This window comes from Ovis canadensis, chromosome 2 (genome assembly GCF_042477335.2).
Source record: "Ovis canadensis isolate MfBH-ARS-UI-01 breed Bighorn chromosome 2, ARS-UI_OviCan_v2, whole genome shotgun sequence".
Classification (NCBI taxonomy): Eukaryota; Metazoa; Chordata; class Mammalia; order Artiodactyla; family Bovidae; genus Ovis; species Ovis canadensis.
In genome coordinates, this window is record NC_091246.1 from 129568934 (window position 1) to 129583253 (window position 14320).

Consider the following 14320-nt stretch of genomic DNA (forward strand, 5'->3'; position numbering starts at 1 on the left):
GGAGTCCAAGGGACTCTCAAGAGTCTTCTCCAGAACCACAGTTCAAAAGCATCAATTCTTCAGTGCTCAGCTTTCTTTAAAGTCCAACTCTCATGTCCATACATGACTACTTGACTAGATGGACCTTTGTCAGCAAAGTAATGTCGCTGCTTTTTAATACCCTGTCTAGGTTGGTCATAACTTTCCTCCAAGAAACAAACATCTCTTAATTTCCTGGCTGGAGTCACCATCTGCAGTGATTTTGGAGCCCAAGAAAATAGTCTGTCACTATTTCCACTGTTTCCCCATCTATTTTCCATCAAGTAATGGGACCAGATGCCATGATCTTCGTTTTCTGAATGTTGAGTTTTAAGCCAACATTTTCACTCTCCTCTTTCACTTTCATCAAGAGGCTCTTCAGTTCCTCTTTGCTTTCTGCCATAAGGGTGGTGTCATCTGCATATCTGAGGTTATTGGTATTTCTCCTGGCAGTTTTGATTCCAGCTTGTGTTTCATTAAGCCTGGCATTTTGCATGATGTACTATTTATATAACTTAAATAAGACAGGTGACAATTTACAGCCTTGATGTACTCCTTTACCAATTTGGAACCAGTCCATGTTTCCATGTCCCATTCTAACTGTTTCTTTTCAACCTGCATACAGATTTTTTAGGAGGCAAGTAAGGTGGTCTGGTATTCCATCTCTTTAAGAATTTTCCAGTTTGTTGTGATCCACACAATCAAAGGATTTGGTGTAATCAATAAAGCAAAAGTAGATGTTTTTCTGGAACCCTCTTGTTTTTTGATGATCCAACGGATATTCGCCATTTTTTCATTAGTTTCTCTGCCTTTTCTAAATCCAACTTGAACATCTGTGAGTTTATGGTTCACGTACTGTTGAAGGCTTGATTGTAGAACTTTGAGCATTACTTTGCTAGCCTATGGGATAAGTGCAATTTGCAGTAGTTTTAACTTTCTTTGGCATTGCCTTTCTTGGGGATTGGAATGAAAACTGTCTTTTCCCAATCCTGTGGCCATTGCTGAGTTTTCTAAATTTTCTGGCATATAGTGCAGCACTTTAACTGCGTCATTTTTTAGGACTTGAAATAGCTCAGCTGGAATTACATCACCTGCACTAGCATTGTTCATAGTGATGTTTCCTAAGGCCCAATTGACTTAACATTCCAGGATATCTGGTTCTAGGTAATGAATGATCACACCATCATGGTTACTTATGTCATTAAGATCTTTTTTGTATAGATTTTCTGTGTATTCTTGCCACGTTTTCTTAATATCTTCTGCTCAATTTTTTAAATTTTTTAATTTGAATTTTCAATTTGGATGGCCTTCTTTTTCTTGCTTAGTTGCTCTAGTTAGTTCTTCTAATTTTATTTTATTTTTCCTTTATTTCATTTTTTATTTTACTTTATTTTACTTTACAATACTGTATTGGTTTTGTCATACATCAACATGAATCTGCCACTGGTGTACACGTGTTCCCAATCCTGAACCCCCCTCCCACCTCCCTCCCCATACCATCCCTCTGGGTCATCCCAGTGCACTAGCCCCAAGCATCCTGTATCCTGCATCAAATCTAGACTGGTGATTCATTTCTTATATTATATTATACATGTTTCAATGCCATTTTCCCAAATCATCTCACCCTCTTCCTCTCCCACAGAGTCCAAAAGACTGTTCTATACATCTGTGTCTCTTTTGCTGTCTCACATACAGGGTTATTATTACCATCTTTCTAAATTCCATACATATGTGTTAGTATACTGTATTGATGTTTTTCTTTCTGGCTTACTTCACTCTGTATAAGCGGCTCCAGTTTCATCCACCTCATTAGAACTGATTCAAATGTATTTTTTTTAATAGCTGAGTAATACTCTATTGGGTATATGTACCACAGCTTTCTTATCCATTTGTCTGCTGATGGACATCTAGGTTGCTTCCATGTCCTGGCTATTATAAACAGTGCTGAGATGAACACGTGTTTCTTTCAATTTTGATTTCCTAGGTGTGTGTGCCCAGAAGTGGGATTGCTGGGTCATAAGGCAGTTCTATTTCCAGTTTTTTCAGCAATCTCCACACTGTTCTCCATAGTGGCTGTACTAGTTTGCATTCCCACCAACAGCGTAAGAGGGTTCCCTTTTCTCCACACCCTCTCCAGCATTTATTGCTTGTGGACTTTTGGATCACAGCCATTCTGACTGGTGTGAAATGGTACCTCATTGTGGTCTTGATTTGCATTTCTCTAATAATGAGTGATGCTGAGCATCTTTTCATGTATTTGTTAGCCATCCGTATGTCTTCTTTGGAGAAATGTCTATTTAGTTCTTTGGCCCATTTTTTGATTGGGTCGTTTATTTTTCTGGAATTGAGCTGGAGGATTTGCGTGTATATTTTTGAAATTAGTTGTTTGTCAGTTGCTTCATTTGCTATTATTTTCTCCCATTCTGAAGGCTGTCTATTCACCTTGCTTATAGTTTCATTTGTTGTGCAGAAGCTTTGGGCTGAACAACACACTTCTGAATAACCAGCAAATCACAGAAGAAATCAAAATATGCATAGAAATGAATGAAAATGAAAACACAACAACCCAAAACCTGTGGGACACTATAAAAGCAGTGCTCAAGGGAAAGTTCCTAGCAATACAGGCATACCTCAAGAAACAAGAAAAAAGTCAAATAAATAACCTAACTCTACACCTAAAGCAACTAGAAAAGGAAGAAATGGAGAACCCGAGGGTTAGTAGAAAGAAATAAATCTTAAAAATTAGGGCAGAAATAAATGCAAAAGAAACAAAAGAGACCATAGCAAAAATCAACAAATCCAAAAGCTGGTTCTTTGAAAGGATAAATAAAATTGAGAAACCATTAGCCAGACTCATCAAGAAAAAAAGGAAGAAAAATAAAATGAATAAATTATAAATGAAAATGGAGTGATCACAACAGACAACACAGAAATACAAAGGAGCATAAGAGACTATTATCAGCAATTATATGCCAATAAAACGGACAATGTGGAAGAAATGGACAAATTCTTAGAAAAATACAACTTCCAAAATTGAACCAGGAAGAAATAGAAAATCTTAACAATCCCATCACAAGCATGATAACTGAGACTGTAATCAGAAATCTTCCAGCAAACAAAAGCCCAGGTCCAGAAGGCTTCACAGCTGAATTCTACCAAAAATTTAGAGAAGCGCTAACACCTATCCTACTCAAACTCTTCCAGAAAATTGCAGAGGAAGGTAAACTTCCAAACTCATTCTATGAGGCCACCATCACCCTAATACCAAAACCTGACAAAGATGCCACAAGAAAACTACAGGCCAATATCACTGATGAACATAGATGCAAAAATCCTTAACAAAATTCTAGCAATCAGAATCCAGCAACACATTAAAAAGATCATACACCATGACCAAGTGGGCTTTATCCCAGGGATGCAAGGATTCTTCAATATCTGCAAATCAATCTATGTAATTCACCACATTAACAAATTGAAAAATAAAAGCCATATGATTATCTCAATAGATGCAGAGAAAGCCTTTGACAAAATTCAACATCCATTTATGATAAAAACTCTCCAGAAAGCAGGAATAGAAGGAACATACCTCAACATAACAAAAGCTATATATGACAAACCCACAGCAAACATTATCCTCAATGGTGAAAAATTGAAAGCATTTCCCCTAAAGTCAGGAACAAAACAAGGGTGCCCACTTTCACCACTACTATTCAACATAGTTCTGGAAGTTTTGGCCACAGCAATCAAAGCAGAAAAAGAAATAAAAGGAATTCAAATTGGAAAAGAAGAAGTAAAACCCTCACTGTTTGCAGATGACATGATCCTCTACATAGAAAACCCTAAAGACTCCACCAGAAAATTACTAGAACTAATCAATGAATATAGTAAAGTTGCAGGATATAAAATCAACACACAGAAATCCCTTGTATTCCTATACACTAATAATGAGAAAGTAGAAAAAGAAATTAAGGAAACAATTCCATTCACCATTGCAACGAAAAGAATAAAATACTTAGGAATATATCTACCTAAAGAAACTAAAGACCTATATATAGAAAACTATAAAACATTGGTGAAAGAAATCAAAGAGGACACTAATAGATGGAAAAATATACCATGTTCATGGATGGGAAGAATCAATATAGTGAAAATGTGTTTACTACCCAAAGCAATCTACAGATTCAATGCAATCCCTATCAAGCTACCAGCGGTATTTTTCACAGAGCTAGAACAAATAATTTTATTTTAAATAAGAGTGATGAAAGAAAACATCCTTCCTTTTTTCCTGATCTTTAGGAAAACAATTTCAATTTCTCTTTCCTGAGTATAATGTTTGCTATGCGTCTGTCCCTGAGGTATGTTACTTCTATACCCAATCTCTTAAGAGTTTTTACCAGGAAAGGATATTGATTTTGTCAAATGCTTTTATGCATCTATTAAGATGATCAAGTTATTTTTATATTTTATTTTATTTTTATTATATATTACATTTGTTAATTTGCATATGTTGCATCACCCTTGCATCTCAGGAGTAAATCCCAGTTGATCATGATGGATATTCCTTTTAATGTGTTCTCAAATTTAATTCACTAGTGCTCTGTTTAGAAATGTTTCTTCTATATTTATCATGAATACTAGTGTACAGTTTTCTATTTTTATCCCTGTGTGGTGTCAAGGTAACGCTGGCTTCATAGAATGAGTTTGGAAAGGTCCCTTCTCGTCAGTATTTTGGAAGTGTTTGAGGATAATTTCTGTCAATTCAGTAAAGGTTTGGTAGAATCACTAGTAAAGTCATCTGGCCTTGGAGTTTTCTGTGCTGGTGTTTTTGATTACTGACTCAATCTCTCAATCCCTTTTAGTCTGTTCAGATTTCCTATTTCTTCCTGACTCAATAATGGTTGTGTGTGTTTCTAAAAAGTGTATCCATTTTTTCTAGATTGTGTAATTTGTTGATATATAATTGTTCACAGTAGTCACTTGTGACTATGTACTTTTTAGTATCAGTTGTAATATCTCCTTTTTCATTTTTTATTTTATTTTAATCTCCCTTTTTTTTCTTAGTCTAGCTAATGGTTTATCAACTCTGTTTATGTTTTCAAAAATTGAAACAGCTCTTAATTTTTTAAACATTGCCTATGGTTTTTCTGATCTCTGATTTATATCTGCTCTTATTTTTATTATTTCCTCTCTTCTGCTAACTTTAGGCCTTGATAGCTCTTCTTTTTCCAGTTTCTTGAGTCACAAGTTTGTTTATTTGAGATCTTTCTAACTTATAATATATGCATTTGTTTCTATAACTTTCCTCTCAAATGTTTTTGCTGCATCCCATAATATTTGATATGCTGTTTTATTTTCATTTGTTTTGAAATAATTTTTATTTCCCTTCTATTTCTTCTTTGAGCTAGTGGTTGTTTAGGAGTTTTTGTTTAGTTTCCACATACTTGTAGATCTCACTTTTCTCCTGTTGTTGATTTCTAATTTCATATCATTGTGGTCAGAGGAAGACAGTTTGTATGATTTCAATCTTTTTAAACTTTCTAAAATTTGATTTGCTACCCATCATATGGGTATCAAATCCTGGAAAATGTTCCCTGTGCACCTGAGAAGAATGGGTATTCTGCTGCAGATTGATAGAATGTTTAAGTGACGTCGCTCAGTGGTGCCCGACTCTTTGCAACCCCATGGACTGTAGTTTACACGGCTCCTCTGTCCATGGAATTTTCCAGGCAAGAGTACTGGTGTGGGTTGCCATTTCCTTCTCCAGGGGATCTTCCTGACCCAGGGATCAAACCCAGGTCTCCCACATTGTGGGCAGACACTTTACTGTTTGAGCCACCAGGGTATGTTCATACAGCCTCTCTGTGTCTTTAGATTGGGGGGTTGAATACATTTACATAGGATTTACGACTGTTGTTTTATCTTGCCTTCTGGCTATTTTGTCTCTTTGTTGTTTCATTTTCCTTTCTTTTTTATCTTTATAAATTGGTGATTTTCACACTAATTTGCTCAGTCTTCCCTTTGTTTCATGCCTCTGCTCTAGATTTTTACTTTGTGGCTACCATGAGATATACATTCAAAATTACTAATAAAATAGTTGTATTTCTGATAGAAATTTATGTTTTGTATGTCACAAATTTATCTTTTTATGCTGTGATTTTGTTAGCATGTGGTAGTAGCTACAGTTATTTTTAATGCTTTTTTCCTTTAATATTTATAGTATAGTTAACTTTTAACATACTATTCAAAGAATGAGTTACAGTATTCTAATTCTTTTTTATGTAGTTCTGTTTTTTGTTCAGGTTGAAGAGCTTCTTTCAACATCTCTTGTAAGGCTGGTCTAATGGAGATGAACTTTTATAGTTGTTGCTTGTCTGGGAAAGCCTTTCTTTCTCCTTCATTTCTGAAGAATAGTTTTGCTTAGTACTGTATTCTTGGCTTATTCTTCTTATGTTTCAATATTTTAAACATGTCCTCCCAGTATCTTCTAGCCTGTAGAGTTTCTGTTGAGAAATCTGCTGATAACCTATTGGACATAGCTTTATAGGTTACTGTCTTCCTCCCAAAAAAATTGCCTTTAAAATTATTTCTCTATTGTTGACTTTGAAAGTTTTAATTTACTGTGACTTGAAGAAACTCTTTTTATGTTGTGATACTAAGGTGTACTATAAGTTTTATGGACTTATCCCTTTTTCAGGTTTGGGAAATCCCCAGGTATTATTTCATTAAATGTTCTCTCTGTCCCCTTCACCCTCATTTCAACTTCTAGGATACCCATTATTCTTATCTTGGCCTTTATAATAGAGTAAGATATTAATAGTTCTTATATTGTTTCTTTATTTTTAAAGAAATTAGTTCTTTCTCTTCTTCTGCCTTAATTGTTTCTATATTAATTTCCTGAGCTCTCCAGTTCTCTCTTCCACATAACCTACTCTATTTCCAGTGTATTTTAATGCATTTTTCATCTAATTGATTGAGTAGGTCAGCTATAGAAATTTGGTTCTTTTGTTGAATTTCAATCTCATCCTTTTGTTTGTTAATTTTATAGGGCTTCCCTGGTGGCTCAGAGGTTAAAGCGTCTGCCTCCAATGCAAGTAGACCCGGGTTTGATCCCTGGGTCAGGAAGATCCCCTGGAGAAAGAAATGGTAACTCACTACAGTATTCTTGCCTGGAGAATCCCATGGATGGAGAAGCCTGGTAGGCTATGGTCCACGGGATCACAAAGAGTCAGACAAGACTAAGCGACTTCACCTTCACCTTCCTTCATTTATTAAGTTTATTCCTGAGATAATTGTATTGTCTTTTGGATTTTTTCTTATAGCTCTTTGAATTTCTTCATAATGTTGTTGTTCAGTTGCTTAGCCATACTTGAGACTCTTTGCAACCCCATGGACTGCAGCACCCCAGGCTTCCTTGTCCTTCACTATCTCCTGAAGTTTGCTCAAACCCATGTCCATTGAGTCAGTGATGCCATCCACCCATCTCATCCTCTGTTGCCCCCTTATATTCTTGCCTTCAATCTTCTAATTTCTAATAATTCTGCTTAAAATTCTATTTTGGTTAGATCACAATATTCTATGTGTTTGGTTTTGATTGCTAGGAAATTGTCATTTTCCTTCTGTGATGGCATACTACCATAATTTTTCATTATGTTTTATGAGAAGTGCTTCCACATTTTAAGTAGCAGATAGCTTTCTTGTTTAGGCAAGGATTTATTTTGATTCTAGGAATTCAAGGGATTGGTAATTAGAAGTCTTCCTTTTGCTTTCCTTTTGACATTATATTACGAGTTTTTAGTTTCACTTATGAGCACTGACTTCCCTCCAAGTTTAGGACTCATACATTAAAAAATAATACTTAAAAAAAGCAAAGGATGGTAACCAAGCAAGGGGAGGGTGTGTACTTAGTATTTGGAACTTGGGGCATGTTCACTGTCTTGGTAGGTCCTAAAGAGGGGATTCTCAGAGGTCCATGGATACTTCCCTTCCTTTCTGGGCAGACAGCAGGAGATTTTCTTTTGGTTCTCTTGTCTGCTTACTTCTCTTTCCTTTCCCTCCCACATGTCACTGCTGCCTCTCTTGAGAGAAAGCAATTAATCCCTTCACTGCATATGGCTGGGCTAGTCCCCACTCACTGTCTTCACCCTCTGACTCTTCTACTAGGGAGATTTGCTGACTTGCTTCTCTACCAGCCACTGCCTTCTTTGCTGTCACTGCCTCTGCCATCCCTGGTTTTAATGCTACTTCCCTGACTCTGCTACTTCCTCCAAAATTTAATACACCTACTTTTGGGTACCTAGCTGACAGGCCTGTCAGATGTCCTGGTACACTGTACAGAGGTGTTTTTGTTTTTTGTTTTTGTTTTTGTTTTTGCTTTTGTTTTTGCCAGTTATGGATGTCAGATTAGTTGTAAATCAGAGAGAAGGAAAAAAAGAAAACATAGCCATAATGTTGACCAAAACATCATTTTTAAAACTTGAGGCTTTAAATTCAGTTAAAAAATTAGATAAACCTTCTTTCAAAGATGACAAATTAAGCACATGCATTTGCCCCAATTTCCTTTTAAAATTTTACTAAAATGACAGTAAAATGTTTACATAAATTAATAGTTCAGTTCAGTCACTCAGTTGTGTCCAATTCTGTGACCCCATAGACTGTGACATGCCAGGCTTCCCTGTCCATTGCCAACTTGCAGAGTTTACTCAAACTCATATCCATTGAGTTGGTGGTGCCATCCAACCATCTCATCCTCTGTCATCCCCTTCTCCTCCTGCCCTTAATCTTTCCCAACATCAGGAGCTCTTCCAAAGAGTCAGCTCTTCGCATCAGGTGGCCAAATTATTGGAGTTTCAGCTTTAACATCAGTCCTTCCAATGAACGCCCAGGATTGATCTCCTTTAGTATGGAGTAGTTGGATCTCCTTGCAGTCCAAGAGACTCTCAAGAGTCTTCTTTAACACCACAGTTCAAAAGCACTCAGTTTTCTTTATAGTCCAACTCCCAGATTCATGCATGACTATTGGAAATACCATAGCTTTGTCTAGATGGACCTTTGTTGGCAAAGTAATGTCTCTGCTTTTCAGTATGCTACCTAGGTTGATCATAACTTTTCTTCCAAAAAGCAAGTGTCTTTTAATTTCATGGCTGCAGTCACCATCTGCAGTGATTTTGGAGCCCCCAAAATAGAGTCTGTTACTGTTTCTACTCTTTCCCATCTATTTGCCATGAAGTGATGGAACCGGATGCCATGAACTTAGTTTTCTGAATGTTGAATTTTAAGTCAACTTTTTCACTCTCTTCTTTCACTTTCAACAAGAGGCTCTTTAGTTCTTCTTTGGTTTCTGCTATAAGGGTGGTGTCATCTGCATATATAAGGTTATTGATATTTCTCCTGGCAATATTGATTCCAACTTGTGCTTCATCCAGCCCAGTGTTTCTCATGATGTACTCGGCATATATGTTAAATAAGTAACAGCCTTGATGTACTCTTTTCCTGATTTGGAACTGGTCTGTTGTTCCAATCCAGTTCTAACTGTTTCTTCCTGACCTGCACACAGATTTCTTACAGACAGGTCAAGTGGTCTGGTATTTCCACCTCTTTAAGAATTTCCCAGAGTTTGTTGTACTCCACACAGTCAAAGGCTTTGGCATAGTCAATAAAGCAGAAGTAGATGTTTTTCTGGACTCGCTTTTTTGATGATACAACGGATGTTGGCAATTTGATCTAAATGAATAATCCTTCCTGAAGTAAAAAAATAATAAAAGAGGAATCTATAATGACACAATTTTAGACATTGAAAAGTGCATGAATTCACAGAAATTTGCAAATTTGAAAAACATACTATTTTAGTTATAGCAGAAGAAACACGAAGTAATATGATTTTCACTGCAGAAGCCATAAAAATCTCAGAAATGGTGCCTAAACATAGGGTCAGATTTGGCTTGAAAGCAAAACGGTTTGTTGAATTGGTGAGTTTTTTTTTTTTTTTTAAGTGATAAATCCTTATACTAGCAGAAAAGTGAAAATTTGGCCTTTTGAGAGAGTGATCCAGAGACATATACATGGAGTACATGCAGGAACATCTAACGTCAGGAAGACAGTACAGAAAACAAAAGGATAAACTGAAAACCCATACCACCACTGACAATCCATGCCTCTTCCCTCCTTCATTTCTCTCTCTCTCTGTTTTTTTTTTATTTAAGAAACTATTTAGTTTATTTTTTTAAGACAGTACATTCTGATTTAATAATAACAGATGTAGAACAATTGTATGTCATGAGACAGGACTCATCTCTAAAGGAAAAAAAGAGAGTTAGATTCAGTGTAATCATCAAAAGAAACAGTGAGCTCCCTTATGTAGAGAGGGAACTTGGTTATAATAAGGGAGATGTTCCTTTCACCTTCATAGTGAAGCTCAGTGAATTGATAATGGAGATGCCCTGTTACAGTAAAGGAACATTCAGCATCAAGGAACAAAGATAGCATTCCAGTGCATCCTTTTGGACCACCTCTTTTATTGCAAGCCAGGACAGGGATTTTTATCTGAGTATTATAATTATCTTGAAATAAATCTCTGAATTTGCAACCAGATTATCAATTTGAAGTTTTCATTTGATAATCCTTGTCTAAAAACACCAAACTTCTATTCAGAATTCCTCAACATGCCATCTTTCTGCTCAATATGACTGTTTCCTAAATATGAATCCCCAAATATTGGATGAAAACCCCTAAAAATAAAATCTGACCCTTAAATCTGATGGAAACAATTAGTTTGGATGACCAAAGACAGTTTCCTCAGAGAAATGAGAAAGATATTGTTATGAAGAAGAGTGCCCAGAGAACAGAACAGGAGTTGTTTGAATTAAACATACTAAAGCAGAAATTTTAAAAAATATTGTTTTGAAAAGTAAGTTTGAAGAAATTTTCTTTAAAATGAAGAAAAACATAGAAAATAAGAGAGGGGGATTATGAAATTTGAGAAAAACTTTTGCTTATCCAATACAAAATATTAGAAATCGTAGAAATAGAGACAAAATTCGGTAATAATACATACAGGCTGTTTGCCTGGATAAGCTGGAAGATAACATTTTCCCAGTTGGTGCTAGTGGTAAAGAACTTGTCAGTGCAGGTAGACGTGAGACACAGGTTTGATCTCTGCATTGAGAAAATCCCCTGGAGGAGGGCATGGCAACCCACTCCAGTATTCTTCCCTACAGAATTACATGCAAAGAGAAGGTTGGCAGGCCACAATCCATAGAGTTGCAATGAGTTGGACATGATTAAAGCAACTTCACATGCATGCATTCATAACATTTTCCGTTTTATTTGTTCTATTGCTATGTGATTGGAGTTTTCCCCAATAGCGTCTATTTTATATATGCATTCCTTGGTGCTATGACAGTTTGTCTGTGATCCCTATGTATGACATCATTTTAATGATTAGGACTTAGAAGCCTCATCATCATCATTTACTCCTTCCCTTTTTTATATATAATGTTCATTCAAACTTATTCAGTCCTTATTTTACCATCTGCTAAGTATTTCTCAACTCTGTCCACCTTTCCATCACCTTGACATTTGATTAAGATTTATTCATTTCTTGCCTTATTGCAGTGGCATCTGGAAATGTACAATCTGATGTAAATTTTTAAAACTGAATAGACATTGATTCTTGTCACTGGGTTGTTTTGCAGTGACATTTGATTCTTGATTTTCTACTGCTGTTTTTAGCTGTTTGGAATTTTTTTATTTAAATGAATTTAGTACTCAGAACTATGTGTCTTCTGCTGCCTTCTACTGTAAATCCTATGTGTGTAGGGGTTTCCTTTCATTAAGGACCAGTAGAAAAGTTCAGATTGAGATAAATATTTTAAAAATTAAGTTTCACATAAGTTCTATACATTTTATTACATTTATCAGTTTATAATGGGGTGGCAAAAAACTACATTTGGAAGTTGGGGAGAAAGACCTTTCAAAAATAAATGTTCTATGCTATTTTTCTGCACTGTTATCAGCATAAATGCAGAGGAAATTTTATTTAGGACATACATAGTATCAGTTCCCTTAAACAAACTTTTCCTTGACTTCAAGAGAGGAGCAACAGCATTGGGCTTTTGAAATTGAGTAGAAAGGTCATGTAGACATGCCCTTTAAAGGATCAATACCTCAACTGATAATGAGAAGTAGAGTCTATTTCAACAAGTCCAATACCAAAAATCATAGATTAGGAGTTTCGTTATATTTAAACTTTCAAACCCAAACAGGACAGCTAAAAAATTCATAAGAGAACAAGAGAAAGAACAATGATCTTTATTAAATCACCCTGTGACTCTTTTCACCACCAATAACTGTTCTATAACAAAAACTAGATTAAGATTTAGGTGCCACAGGTTATTTTGAAGGTGTTTCCAGGGGAAGAAGCTGAGGCAGTCAATTTTCCTTTTAAAAGAATAACACAGACAAGTACTGTATGACAGAAAGCTTGAATATCTTCCTGGACAAAACAGTCCTCCAGGCAATAAAAATCAAACAAAATCCATCTTGAACCCTGATTAGTCTTGATCTTTTAAAGTTTTATTTTTTAAGCTTGAGCAAGGTTTTGTGGAGTTTATACTGTATTTAGGATTATTTTAACTATATGCGATGTATATTGTACCTTTACGTGCCACCTAATGTTTACATTTATCTTACTTTACTCTTGTATTAATCTAATAGAGCATTATGTTGTGTTGTTATTTTTCTGAGCCTGAAATTCCTTGTTTGGATTTTAAGCCATGAGTTGTTCTCCTTGTTCCATTCTAATTCTATTTCTTCCCCCAAATATTTATATTAATTTCTAAATATGATAAAACATTCTAATCAGCTAGGGATTATCACAGGATTATGGAGGGTATAGGAATTCAATATAAATGTCAGATATCCTGTCTGTTTCAAGAAGGAAATAGGATATTTTTCTAGGAATTATACAATTTTATTCTTTAAAAATACCTCTTAAATAGCTTTCCTCTCATTCCTACACCCAAACTACCCCCAACACACACACAGAGTTTTACTTATTTTTTAAGCTTGCCAAAAGATAATTTAAAAGTAAGTAATCTATTACTACAGTACATATAATACTTGCCTAAGAATATCCTTAACTTGAAGTAACAATGCCAACTCACAAGACAATGACTATTTTCCAGACTCATGAATTCAAGCTTTAGATAATCTCATTTTTAATATTTATATGCCTAACTTGTTTGTGATAAGTATATAGATTTATTAAATTTTTGAAATTTGTAGCTGGAAATAAAAGTTATTACTGTGGTCTTTGCATGTTTATTTTCTTACAAATTTCTGCCTATGAACTTCATAAAGGTGCTATTCCTCTGTAAATTGATTTAGTTCCCTGTGCTATACAACTTATGTAATAATGTAAATCATCTATATTTCAATTAAAAAGTATAAATGATTTAAGCCTCATTCCATTATATTATTCTAAATTCTATATCCAAATAAGTGGTCATCTGATAATATGTTGTAGTGTGTGCATGTGTGTGCATCAGTCACTCAGTCATGTCCAAATCTTTGTGACCCTATGGACTATAGCTTGCCAGGCTCCTCTGTCCATGGGATTTCCCAGGCAAGATTACTGGAGTGAGTTTCCATTTCATCCTCCAGGGATCTTTCCTACCCAGGGATAGAACCTGTGTCTCCTATGTCTCTTGCATTACAGACAGATTATTTACGGCTGAGACACCACGGAGGCCCAGTGATACACAAAAAAGTTATTATTTTCTAAGCAATTTGTCAGACACCGAGATAAGAACTCTGCATTGTCCTATTGAGCCAGGTTTAAAGTTTCAGAAAAAAGAATAAAAAATTACTTCAATGAATCTTTAAGTATATTCATGAGAAGGGCCACCCCTGCACCTTGATTCCCAGGTCTTTGTATTCTGATTACAGGAAAAGAAGGCCTATGTATAATAGTCACTGCTTCAAATCTTAGGACATACTTCATAAAACTACACATTAGGCTTTCAGAGCTTTGTCTACCAGATAGCATCATAAATGTGCTGTGTCCTGTGCTCAGTCGCTCAGTCTGTCTGACTCTTTGTGACCCCATGAACTGTAGCCTCTGTCCATGGGGCTGCAGTCACCATCAGCAGTGATTTTGTAACCCAAGAAAATAAAATCTGTCTCTAATTCCACTTTCCCCTTCTCTTAATATTTGCCATGAAGCAATGGAATGGGATGCCATGATCTTAGGTTTTTTTTAAATTAAGTTTCAATTACGCTCACTATGGTTGGATCTGTTACAGAA